A 14,795-nucleotide genomic window follows, 5' to 3' on the forward strand; every position below is an offset into this window, starting at 1 on the left:
TCATATGGGTACAAACATTGTGTTATAAGTGACAAAGCATTAAAAGTTTCACACCAGACAATACATCACCCCCCCCCCCCCCCACCCCCCCCCCCCCCCACCCCCCCCCCCCCCCACCCCCCCCCCCCCCCACCCCCCCCCCCCCCCACCCCCCCCCCCCCCCACAACAGTCTGTATACATATGGACTTCAGAATAATGTGGTAGCTGTTTTAGTGCAAAAGATAATTTTCATTGTTTATAAGACCTGTTGTGGGTATAGAGTAACAAAATAGAAAATCAATACAATTTTGTATTACTAATAACATGTTCACAGGAACAGTTTATTCAATAATTTCTCCCCCACCCTCACCATCACCCTCCGACCACTCCTCCATAACGAATAATGGCTCCATTAGACCATCAGTTCCTCCCTCCATTCCTTATCACCATGGAAAACATGTTATTGCGTGCGTACATTATATGTAAAAATATTATATATACCAGCAAAACAGCTAGGATTATAGTAAATGAATTATATCAAACAGTAAGTACAATCCCTGTTATTTCCATTGATCCATGATGAAATTTAAAGTAATTTTACTAAACCTGGTATTTACTTTTACTTAAAGGATCTGGCTTTTACGATTCTTTCAGAATAAGCAATGATTATTTAAATTGAAATCAGGCTATTACCATCTATGAAAATGTAATAAATGTAAATAAAATGATTTATGTTACATGACATATGCTAGAAATATGTTAGGTAGTTCTCTGTTTGGCTGTTTACTCTTAAAATGCATCATTCCTTCTTTTTTTCACCTATTTAAATAAGTATTTATCCTGAATGTATTTCAATACGAATATCATATATGAATATACGGTTTATTCCTGTGTGTGTGTGGTGTGTGTGTGTGTGTGTGTGTGTGTGCGCGTGTGCGTGCGTGCGTGCGCGCGTGTGTGTGTGTCTTGATTAATTTTAAACAATGATCACTCAAAAGAAATCCGGCAAAGAGGTTTAGGAAAGCAACTCGAGCTTACGCACAAGCTTGTCTGCCCATGTAGGCTCATTCCTAGTCCACTTTTATGTATATTTTTTATGTATTTAATTAGTAATAAGATAGTGGAAATGTTATAATAAATCAATGTGCAATTAGTTACGCTCATTAATGTGCTGGAGTTACGAAGTTTATTTCCATCAAATGTATATTAACTAGTTGTATAATTACTTATTGTGGTTTGGTTCCTACCTTTTATTTCAATTCTAATCCAGAAGTTGTATTTCATTTGAAACACTATACGAGTGTAAATAGTTTGAAATAAGCTTACGATTCACTTCAATTATACGAAATGAAATAACTCCAAGCAATACACATGTAGGTAAAATGAAATTCTTTCTGGCGTATAAGATTGAACAACAAAACTTATTTTAAGATTACTTAGAGTAAAGTTATTGTTTCTGTTTGGTATATTGATTATATTGGTTTATTTTATGGTTTCTATTGATGAAAAAGTATGAAATTGATAATGTTGTAATAATTAGTTTTTGACATTTCCATAACGCCATGCCTTTTTTTAATTACTAACAAGTCCTTTGTTGAGGATTTTAATGCGTACTGTTTGACATTTCCATCATATTAGGATTACTGATAGAACATTTTAATACTGCTTGTTTAAATTATTTTTGGATGAGGCCGATCCCCTATTTAGCCTTATTATCTTATTTTCAAAAAGCTAAGACTTGCAATAGCAGAGAAAGAACAACATGAACAACAACTCTCAGTGCCAACATTAATCTAATTGTTATCGACTAAGTAGTTAGACCCCTACTGTAACATCAATATTTCGTGTCCACTTCAATTAGGAGGGAATATTTACTTTGTAAAAGTAGTATTTAAAACGTAAGTTTGCGAAATTTCTGTTTACAAGTATAAAAGTATGTCTAGATGCTATTATATTGGCTGTTTAGATTTGTGGTGATACGCCAAATCATAAAATGATTTCTCAAATTAATTTTGCAAGTATTATTGACCCATAGCTTTTAAGTTGCGTCAGAAATATTCCTTCAAATTTTAGTTTTATTGCCTTTAACAAATGCTCTTGTTTTTAAACTTTCTGTTATACCGATATAATAAATAAATAATTATTTGTTACACAAAATGTTATATATTGGCAACATATATATTCACCTAATTTATAAAAATTACTAATCACCGATTAAAATTCAACATTGTAATACATGGTTTATATATATAATTTAGTTGTCGAAAAATAATTTGGAGAAAAAAGTATAAATTGTCTTACGTTCTAGATTCGAAATAGATTTTCACTTCACTACAATGCAAAGCTCGGCGAAATGTACAGAAGACTGGTTAACTAGAAGGCAGTGACCTGAACATTGGATCATCTAAACGTTTCCTCCCTCCATTTCCCATCAAGTTTCCCACTGTGTAACGGATTAAATTTTAGGCTGAAACTCTATTTAAACAATTGTCCTTATAAAAATAGTTAAGGTTAAAAAGGCATAAATTAAAAAAAAAATACATTGTATACAAGAATACATCTTGCTATCAAACAACATTGTATTTCATTAGAACCTTTCAATAATCTTAAATTAAGTTATCGTCTGTCTATACTGAGTCTCGTTGTCTTATGATAATGTTAGATATATTTTGTTTCAATAATTTTGTTATATTTTAAGTATCGATCAATTGACAACAATATTGCAGTATTTTCTGAAAACTTAGATTATCGTTCTATTCCTCGAATACTAAACATATTGGTAAGTGCAAGCGCAAGCTCATTGAACCTTGATTTGAGTTTTCCATTCTGTGAATACTGACCTCCCTTTATCCTTCTTCCAAGCCTTTGGGCTCTTTCTGCCAATGGCGCAGTGTAGCGGGTACGGCTGTTATCGGAAGTATCCTAATCAGGTACGAGGCGTGTTCAGAAAGTATCGTTTAAAAAATTAAAACAATTTTTTCAACAAAATTTTATTTCTATATGAAAGCCCAAACCTAAACTATTTTTCGACATAGTTTACACCGACGTTCAAACACTTACCGGGTGATCAATTTGTCTATACCTTCTTCGTATAAGGTTCCCGTCAACGCATGTAGCCACGACTCCGCGGCCGCCTTGTGCGGGAACAAATTGTAGTCAGACGGTGCCAAGTCCGGGCTGTAGGGCGAACTGCTCCCAACGAAATTGTCCAGTCAATGTTTGAGGGTCAACAGCGGTACGGGGCCGATTATTGTCATGGAGCAACATAATTTCCTTACTAAGCATTTCTCTCCTAATTCGTAACAGCGAGTGTGGCTGCTGCTTGGTTGAGATCCTGCCCTTGCGAGCAGCTCGCCTGCCCAGCCATTGGCGGTTGTTCAGACGTTACTTTCGTTAATGAACTAGAATATTCATCCCCTTACATGGGAATGTTAAAAATAGGTATTTCTTTTATATCTCATTTATTTCATTTATTTACGCACTATCCTTGAATGTTTAGTATTTTAATGTAGTTATAAAATAAAACATGTGTAAATTTGCAAAAATATTTGAGTTTATAAATGATATTACAAACGACCCATCTTGACTTTCAGTTCTCCTTTAAAACGTATTCAGTCAAGGGCTTAGAATGAAAACAAATAAAAATTGCCGTAAAATTAGATTGATTTCAGAATTTCAAAGACTCTTCATGGAACTAATATTTATAGTATTCCAACGACCTATTATCTTGGAACACTAATTTGACACCTTAAAAGTGTGAACAAAACCAAATTCGAACCACTTGCTGTTTTCCATGCTCGATAGTGTTGCCACACATTCTTTATGCCTTTTTATTTTATACCATTATTTCTTATTGTTTTTAAATGACCAATACAGATTTCGATCCATTGATAACTGAATTTTATTTTTTTAAGACACATATATTTTGGGATCCTGCTATTTTTTTCAATGACATAAACATTAGGTTGTATAATTTAATGCACATCATAAGCCGTTGAAAATGAAAAATTTAAAACTATTAGCGTAAAATAAATAAAGTAAATTTATAATATTAAATTACAAATATTTATTGAATTGAACATTTAAATATTATATATATATATATATAATTATGTGTTTTTACAAGAGTTTAGCTTGACAGATTAAATATTTACTTCGTAAAAGCTCATTTATTATAAACCTAACTTCTTTCTTAAGATTTAATACTGTTTGGTTTCAAGGTCGGTTTAAAAAAATATTAAACAAGCAGTTTTTGAGAACACTAAATTGCCCAGTATGGGGTAATATTTTACAATTTAGACGTACAAATATTCTCTTTGACACGTCCACACATTAATTGGTTACTTAGTATTACACATTTTATTTTTATAATTAATCAATAGATCAATTCAACCATCTATGGTTATCAAATAACAAAGAAAAGGAAACCAAATTAAGGCTCTCAGTTCCACCAACATTAATGTAATTGTTATCGACCAAGCAGTTAGCCTGTAACTCGTCTTCGTGCAACCACTGTCTCCTACAGTTTATATATCACCAGAGTCTACTTTGAAGCAGTTACATTTACAGTTTGATCCTTGTTAGTTCAAATATGATTATTGGTAGACTAAAGAGAAAATATGTTACCTACTGATTATTCAGTATTCATCATTGGTGCTCAACCTAACTATTACGCAAAATTGAAAATAATATTCGTATAGTTACCGAAAAGAAGTGTTAAATTCTATGTATAAAATGCTGACAGTTGCATTTGTTCCACAAACAAAACAATCGCTGTAGTGTTAATTACCAGACTTACCCTCGCCAAGCTCATGTAATTGTTGTTGTTGGTCGTATGTACTGAGTACCGGCCACAACGAGTGATTAAAGCTAGTTTGGAGAATTGTTCGCTTTATACATAATTTAGTAAATATATATATAATACATTCCAATGGATAAATAAACTAAATTATCAATTAATTGCATAATATACGAATTGTTAATTATAATGATAAAACCCATTTAAAATAAAGTTCATTCAGTTATAAAAACATTCCTTTTCAAACAACTCGAGCTTAAGAGTTATTTTTATGTTCACGGGTGCTTTTGTATTAAACCAACAACACAAACCCTATTAAGATAGGGTACGTTTCCGGTTCAAACAAGGAACATTACGTAGTAAACGAGTTTCAATTACACTTATTTATTCTATTCATTGTAAGTCATTTATTCGACAATCGCGTTAACAAATTAAATAGATAATATTTAAAATATTTTATATTACATTATGTTTGAACATAATAACACATAATATGTGCTTTTAATAACTAAAGTTAGTAGGTATTCGTAAAATATAGTGTTTTTAATATATGAATTTTTTTATTATTGATTTGAATTAGTTTATTTTTGAAATGTACATTTATTTTTTGTGTATAACCTAAATTTTTTCAGATACTTTAAGTTTACATTTTATTAAATTGAATACATACAGAGTTTAGCTGGATAAAAGCTGACATTTAACGGAGTTATGGACATAATTTTTACTGTTATTTCTTAAAATAAATATTAAATATGAAATATATTTTTATTTTCTTGAGATAGCACATGCATAGTGAATTTAAATAGATCAAATATTTTAATTTTGAATTAACAGTTTTAATAAATGAAAAAAAATACAAACGAAACGTAACAGTAATAAAGAAAGTGTTGTGCCATAAACACACTGATGTCAAATACTATATTATAAATACATACAAAATGTGTCAGTCTAAACATGAGTTACAGCAAAGACAAACACTTAAAAGATCCACTCACTAGTATAACACAGGTAATTGCTCAGCGGCTGTGGGACATTACTAACGAGCTACCTTCCTAGAAAAAGGAAGTCCTGTGTTTGCTGTTTACAAGTATTTTACTGTCATTATATTCTACTAAAGGATTCTCTTAGACTATAATTTTCAACCTGTTCCATTTATCATAATCTAAGTACTCCTTTCGTACTTCTATTTCACAATTATTTGTGTATTATGAATATACTTCCTTTCTGTGATGAAACCGTTCTGTAGTGTAAAACATAATTATAATTATACATCTTTTTAAACAATATATGTATGGGTGCATGTGCGTGCGTGTGTGTGTGTGTGTGTGTGTGTGTGTGTGTGTGTGCGCGTGTGCGTGTGCATGTGTGTGTGTGTGTGTGTAGTTAAAAAGTAAGAACCTATAGAGATGTGCCCAAAGAACTGGAACATATTCTTTAGAACATGCCCGCAACTTCTTGTTCATTCTAAATATTTTGGAAAGGATGGAATCTATCAAAACAAAATAAATACTCCCAAAATATTTAAGAAAAATGAATTTGACTTGTGAATATTAATATATATTTTAATGAGTATCTATGAAGTAATTTAGTTGTATGTAGTACATTCGATTCAAAATAAGGTTCATTTTGCTTATTGAGCGAAGCACCATTAAAGGTCTGCAAAAATTGTATAGAATTTTAGCTTTTATGTCTTCGTACTGTAGCGATTAATCGTTATGTTCGAGAGAAATGTCTCAACAATTTATAGTGCAGTCATTGAAGCGAAAAATACGGTCTTACCTCCGAATTTTTTTAATGTGAACCGATTTGCATGAAATTTTGGAATTAGGCTCATCTTACACTTAACTTAAAAAGTGAAAATGATCTGAACTCCGCCTATTATTTTTAAGGGGTGTAAACAACCCCTTAATGGAAAAATCGACATTGAGCCATTTTATCGCTAGAAAACATGTTTAATAGTAAGTGGTGAAATTTTAAAGTGTTTTATAACACAATTACCTCATATTAAAATCATTTTCAACCCTTGAACATCTTACAACCCTTGCAAACAACAACCCCTAAATCGAAAAAAAAAATCACAAAAAAATACTTTGGTATGATATAAAAAGATGTAAGTATAGAGTTAGTAATATTTTATATTTTCTATAATAATTATCAAATTTTTAACACCCTTTCAACCCTTGAAAACTAGCCCTTGATTAAAAAATTGTTAAATTTTTTTTTTATAAAATGATAAGGATTTTAATATTATTCCACACTCTCGAAAATGATTATCATATTCTTAAGCTTTTCTACCCTTAAAACTACCCCTAAATTAAAACAGTAAATATATATGATGACATATTATTTGAAAATAATTTAATTTAGAGTAAAAAATTGCCATTTATTGGAAAAAATATTTACAAATTATACAAAATTCACTCAAATGTGTTATATATACATATAAGAAAGTTGGTATGTATCCATGCCTACATTTCCAAAATATATAAGCCATATTATGTATATATATATATATACACATTACAATAGTTTTTGGATCTCTATTATACTGCGTACTTTCACATTGCCCCAAATATTCACAGTCCGAAATTTTCAGTTACTAAGTAGAATAAAATATGATAATTTTTTTGACCATAACTCCTTCAATTTTCATGCTATCACAATTTATAAAAAACCATTGTAAAGGTAATTAAGAGAGCTACAACATCCTTTATTGCAATATATAGTAAAAAACCTTTTTCTCAAACGGTGAAGGGTTAAAGGGCTTAAGAGAGGCTGTGATTGCGCTGCCACGCGCTCTTTAAACAATCATATTTCCGTCAATTTTTGTTTTACAGAAAAATCAAAAAATCCAAATTGTTTTTCAGAAATATACCTACTTTTTTCATACCTACACTTTTATTCGTATATGTCGTCATTTTTGAGATATTATGAAAAAAGGTGGTTTTTTAAAAATTTGAAATTTTTTTAATCGTGACTTTTTTGAAAAATATGTGTCCTGAAGCAGCCAAACTGATACAATCTATTAAACTCCTCATAATAAAGTTGATTCTAGGCGGAATACGATTAATTTTAATTTTGGTGGAAATGGCACTTATGAAACCCATTGATTTAAAAGAAAAAACATTAGATGCTCCTCATATTTGCAATACAGCTCACTTATTTTACGTGCAAAAGACTTTTAATAGTGCTCATTTTAAAGCTTATTTCAAGCACTATAAAACTCTTTTTTATTAGAATGCCTAAAATGCATCTGCTCACCGCTAGATGGCATTGACCACATCGATTAAATTTCAGACAAAATAAAAAAACGGCTTTGAATTTTAATATCTAGCTTAATATTGCACTTAGAATACTTTATAAAAACAAAATTGTTCCTTTTTATCTGCTACAATTGTGTTCTTTGTAAAATTTTCGATAAAACGTATATTTTTGGAGATATTTGCAAAAAACCGATGAAAAACGTGAAACAATTGCGAATTTTCAATTGCCAATAACTTGAAAAGTATTGGATTTTTCGAAAAACATTATAGATGATTTTTTGCTTAAAATTAGGCCTTCTATCGATATCCGAGGTTATTTTGAAAAAAATAAATTCACTCCCGAGAAGGGGTGGCAACCACCCCCAGGGTGGTTGCGGAGTTCAAATCATTTTCACTTTTGAAGTTAAGGGTAAGATGAACCTAATTCCAAAATTTTATGCAATTCGGTTCACAGTAAAAAAAATTCGGACCAATAATGCTTCAATGACTGCACTATCAAGATTTCTCGTTTGCAATACGTAAAGTAATTATTCAAATTTACCTAATATAACCAAAAAACAAAATATTTGAATCTTCTTATGTAACGAAAAAGTGTGAAGTAATATTTACATGGATATTTTTACAAGTCATCCTCAATATGTTATTACCTATTTGAAACAGCTGTTATGTAAATTTAATAAACGTCATATAACGATCATTGCAGAAACAGAATATTCATATTAAATTTCTTTTTAATAATTTTTCATTCTTAAGTAATAAATAATTATCACTCTAATAACGATTACAAAGCGTTTATCTCTCACCATTTCTTAACCTCTTTTACTGATACTTTCTCTTAACTTGTTTTTTTTTTCTTTACTTGTGTTGATCAAAACGTTACAGTTAACTTTTGTTATAAATTTCGAGGGGAAAATATATTTCAATTTATTAATGAGAAGTGGTTGAAATTAAAATCTTACCGTGATTCAAAGTTAATAGTAGATAATGTAGGAAATATAAGCTAATGTTCCCATTGTATTATATTTTCAGTTACATGTTATATATTTCTTTATGATCATTCTTCCCCGTGCCACAGCGTAGCAGGTACGGCGGTATCGTAGCGTAGCTGCCGTTGGTTCATAGGTTTTGTGTTAGAGAGGGCTTCTTAAACCCTAACTTCGCCTGGTAAAATAATAAATTTGTACCTTTAATTTTTTTCTGAAAAATTGTTGAAAACTCACAATACAAAACAAAACAACGATAGTTAAATAATTATAGTGATTATCTGTTAAATATTGAATTTGAAAAACATATCTTATATAGATAAATGTTACTCTTGGAATAAATCGCATAGTATTCATGTTGCTTCAATTGTTATTGATTACACAATTAAATTAATCATAATGCTCTAATTGGTAAGTACAAAAATAAATTATTATTGATTTTCATGGAAGTAGTAAAGTTTATATATAACGACCAACCACATCTACAAGGTAAGGCGTGTCCTGGTTTTACTGCAGTTGTAAAACGTTAACTCTGTACCTAAAGGCTGTACTTACTTGAGCTTTACCGAAGTAATATTATTGTTCAGATTGCCTCTTGTACGTGCCATAGGTGGTAATGATAGTCTTAACTGTCCAGATTGTCACCTTGGGATTATAGGGTTAATCTTTTATATTGTAGCTACTCAGTTATCACTATACAGCCTTCCAGGACTTCAGGTCGAGAATTTACTGTTTGACATCTTTCAAGGGGCCTCCTTGTACTGAGGGGTTACAGCCTTAAATAATGTTTTCAATGGTTTTCTATAATTACTAAGTTTATATGGAACTGCATTGGTTTATGACTTGAATTTGTCTAGAATCAATATTGCTTATGTTTATGCCACTTTGAGGTTAAACTTAAAATCTCACCATATTAAGTTTCACGAGAGTAAAGTAGAAAATAAATCGAATTTTTAATTGTTAGATCATTACAACTTCTGTGTTAGGTATAATCAAATTCATAACACATCGTTAATAACTTCGTGATAAAATGTGATTATCATTGAAACGCTGATGTCTAGGATTAACGCTGCAACGGATTTGTTCTGTTATAGAGAGCATCTATTGCTATTCGTCTCTAACATCTGCAGTGAAATTCGATTTAAATTATTGTATATTTATAGTCCAGAATACGTCAACTGACACATGCTATGCTCGATAGAATTTCATACATGGTCATCATCCTTTGTTTTAGTTTGCTTCAGGATTATAACAATAAAATACAAACGATGTAGATAGCCAGTCGATTTGTTTTTACGAAAAGTTTTTCAATTGTTAAATTCAGAGGTAAGCCTTAATAAAAAGCAACATTACGGAGTGCGCGTTTAAAGTTTTCCATACAAGAAGTATGAATTTTTGCCCCGAGGTTAAATCCTAGGTGTCAGGATAACAGGTCACTCATTGCTAACGTAATCATTCTGATAATCTAATCTTTCTCCTTGTATCCTAACCTGCTTTGCTCTGAGAGGGAATCCTTAAACGCTAAGTAATAATAGATCGGTGACGTGTTGATAGGTATCCACTACTTGAGGTCTCAATAGCAAAAACATGTTCTAGTGTACATATAAATTTTACAGTCGTAGAGTGAACATTTGCTAAAAATACTTGTGTTTCTACGTTTTTGTTCATTTAAATATTGATACTTCTCCAACAATTAGACCTTACAACGCACACACACATAAACAATACAGACGTAAATAAATTTGTACCTTTGGCAACTCGTGACAAAACGGGAAATACACTGTAAACTGACTTTAATAAAGTAAAGTAAGAGTGCGTGAAAGAATGCAAAGTTCTGCCTACAAGAATGTCACACAACAGTAGAAGTGACTGTCTGCCAAGCTCACTCGTTATCATAGTACTTATTCTGTTTTGAATAATTTGCTATCCCTTTTATGAATTGCGTTTCTAAAGGGAAACTTACAGTAATATCCATAGCATGTCGGTATTAGACATTTTCTTCCTGTGTTTAGTTTTTTGTACTAATGTGCCATTGTAAATTTGTAATTAATGATATTATACAGCTTTCTAAATTATGTGTCTCATACAGCATTAAATTCTGTTTAGTAAAATTTGTAAAATGATAAAGCTATACACACCAAGTCACAAAAAAATTATGTTGTACGTATGAATGTTGACTAGCTCCAAGTCAATTTGCTTTTAATGCAGCGTCTAGAATCAGACGCTGTTACAGATTTTACTTCTGAAATCTGAAGCCACGTTAGTCTGAGGAGATACAAAAATCAATAACGGAGTAACTCAATACGAACAATTTACATAGTTTCAACATCAGAGACACGTTTATTACAAAAACATAAAAATAAAATGTAATCCATGTGAATTAGCATTTTCACATTTGTATTATCTCATCAGATGCACAACTAAACTTTTTAACATGTTTCTAACAAAATCATTAAGCACGAAAAAGCAATAGAATGTTATACACACCATGTAAGTAGGGTGTGAGGGGATGATTCAATATGAATGTTGAGTTAGCTCCAGTTATACCCTCCTCCTTATACAGCCCCTGGAACAGCATTAGGCCAATGTAAAAGTATTTGCTAACGCTTACCCCATAGAGTTACACGTCATTGGACTCGGTATCGCCAATAGTGAAATGAAGCTGCACGAAAAATATCTAGCTTTTTGATCATATCATTTAAAATTTGTGTATGGACAGACATCTAGACACAGACAGACATAGATGAAATATTTTCTTATCAAGTGACAGGCTTCGATAACGCTCAGCCAATAGCAATATTATGCCTGAAATCCAATAAATGAAATCTGATTTATTAGGTTGTCAGCAGCTACCAGAAGAGTATTGTTATTGATGTGAGTAATAAACCATGAATAACTCACTGTTGAGCGATAGAGGGATGAAGCCTGTGACGAACGGTCTATCGCCCCCTCCCCACACCCCCTGACAGCGCCCAGGTGTGCTGAGGTATGAGTGATGCTCCCTGTCCATCACGTGACCGGATATATTGTGTCCGAGATTTTCTTTTGTTACGAAAGCCAATACGGTATTTCTCTTTACAGTTTTAATGGTAGTGTGGGTGTTTTATGGACTGCAAAAATAATATTACTTAAAATTTATTGTATTGCTAGTTTAATGATGATATGATTTTACTATTACAAAATATTACTGGTATGTAAAATAAAATATTAAATATAACGTGTCTTACATAATAACTGTGAACTTTAAAGATGGCGGTCTAATAGTTATTGTATCTTATGATTATGAAAATATATAAAAGTACTTTACGCACAGCGGGTTTTTATAATAAGTTAAACACGCTTCACCAGTTTAGCGTGGAACAGACAACGGTGAGGTGCATGCACAGTTTCAAGTCTATAGTTTATTTCAATCTTGTTATGTCCTGTGGACAGATAAGCAAGCATGGAATCAAAGGGATAAGAACTTTCAAATCACCTCGACAGACGAAAGAGGAATTGTAAAAACCTTATGAGTGATACGCTTCAATAATGTACATTCAAGTCCCAAGCTTGGACATTCAACATTCCATTCTTGTCTCTGTATGAAAGAACTTTCATGCAAAATACAAATTAACTTGGTTTACCTATTTATTTACGTGGAATTTTCTCGCTGTTATCCTGTTTCCCCTCATATAAAAAAACTAATAAAGCATTCAAAAATACCTAGGTTTGGTACACACTATCATATACCTCTGTGTTTTTTGACCAAAATGAAGCTTCTTGCAAAAGTTTATAGGCAAATTCATTTTCTACGTATCGTATGCAAAGGCACACAGAAATGATATTTTTACTAACGCTCAGCCAATAATATTTAAACCAATTTAATAGTATTTTTTATATAGCTATAAAGCACCGAAGGCTATCATTCAGTAGGCGGATAACATTTATTTTTTGCTTGCCGGGAATGTAAAATTTTCCTTTTGGTATGCTTGTCTGTCAACAATGGAAGGCACTATAGACTATAAAATATCACATAGAACTTCAGCAATCCTGTGGTGTGGCGTACTAATGCCTCGCTTATACATAGTTAAGTCTAGTTGGTTAAATGCATTTTAGTAAACAATAGTGTAAATAATGACGTGGTTAACCAAAGCAGTAGTGTAGAGTAAGGATTAACGTCCGCGGTCAAACAACTGGAAGCAATCTATATCCGTTTGGGCTCGTTTATTGGGCGTGTCTGTCTTTCTCATTGATCACCTCCGTTTGTACTGCCGATCGATTAAGTAAACCAAAATAAAATAAAAATAACGCTTCAAAAGAAATAAAATGTCACCACTGAATTGAAAAGGGAAAAAAACAATGCATAGCATACCAGTACTTCATTCTGAGTAGTTCTGAATGTCATTAAGTAAACAAATCAAAGTCTAAAATGTTTACTTTTGTGTTGCTCTACGTGTTGTATTGTACAATCAACAAGTAACAAGTAGACTTCTACTAGTGATATAAAATTGTAAAGTGATTTTCATCAATCTATTTTCCACAAAGAATTGACAAACCGTTTAGTAATTTTAAAAGGTCCTTTGACAAGAAATATAAATTTCAGTCAAATATATTAAACTAAGAATCAGAGCTCTCTCCTGATATAAAATAAAAAGTTTTCAAATAAAAATCAAATACCACTTGGAAATAACTAAAATAAAAATGTTCACTTTTAAGTTTACTCAAAATTTAAAAATTTAAAATCAAACTTCTCTTTCCACTAGTTGTACCTTAACTTTCATGTCTTTGCAATTCAGATACAACTCTCTCAAACAATAATTAATGTTCAATTAAATTCCAATTAATAATTCACAATAAAACAGTTCAAATTAAATATTAATAGATTACAAAATTTCCAAATTTCAATTAAAGTTATTAACAAAGTTCAATTTTTATTCACTTTTCTTGCAAGTTTGAACCAAATGTAACTTGTAAGATTCTATCGTGCTCTATTGTTCATCGAGAATCAGTTAAGCAGATTGACCTGTAGTTTCTATAAATTTAATTGTTCCTATAAAGAAAACAACAAAATTAATTTATTATCAGATTTGGAAGACAATTTCAACATAACGTACAATAAATTTGATGCTTACCTAAAAATCCCTCGCGAAAAAAATGTATAAACACGGCGCACTGTAATCAACTTAATTCACGATAAATTACCAAAAAAAGGCCGAAAAATTGTGAGCTGGCGGTTATATATTTCCCCTTCCCACCAATTCTGATGGACATCCGCGGTGTTCTCTCATTGGCCCAGCCGTATCCAAACTGAGAACAATAGCCTTCTCAGATCTCATGTAATTGCAGAACAAGTTCTGATCAATTCAAGGCATTGAACCGCCTTCCTAATAATTTAAAATTACCAGCAGTAACTTGCCAAAGGATTAAATATTCGTTTTTATCCTAACTTCTCACAATATAATTTGAAATTAAATCCCAACAATTCTTTCCCAAAAATTTCATTCAATTTAAGTTTTAATTAAAAAATTAGACAATGTAGCTTTACAAACGCTACAATATTGTAAATTTATAGTATAGTATAAGCTATGCATATTTCAAAGTAACACTGTAAGTATTATTTAATTCCATCTTTTACTTATTTATGGAAATATTTTACTAGTTATATAATGTTGACGAGCGTTATATATTTTTATCTTATACAAAAAAGATATTTTACAATTGATATGATTTTAATAAATATTAAAATACTAATAATTTATTTTCAATACAAAAATATATACTCTTTTATAATA

Source organism: Homalodisca vitripennis, chromosome 7 (assembly GCF_021130785.1).
Source record: "Homalodisca vitripennis isolate AUS2020 chromosome 7, UT_GWSS_2.1, whole genome shotgun sequence".
Taxonomy (NCBI): Eukaryota; Metazoa; Arthropoda; class Insecta; order Hemiptera; family Cicadellidae; genus Homalodisca; species Homalodisca vitripennis.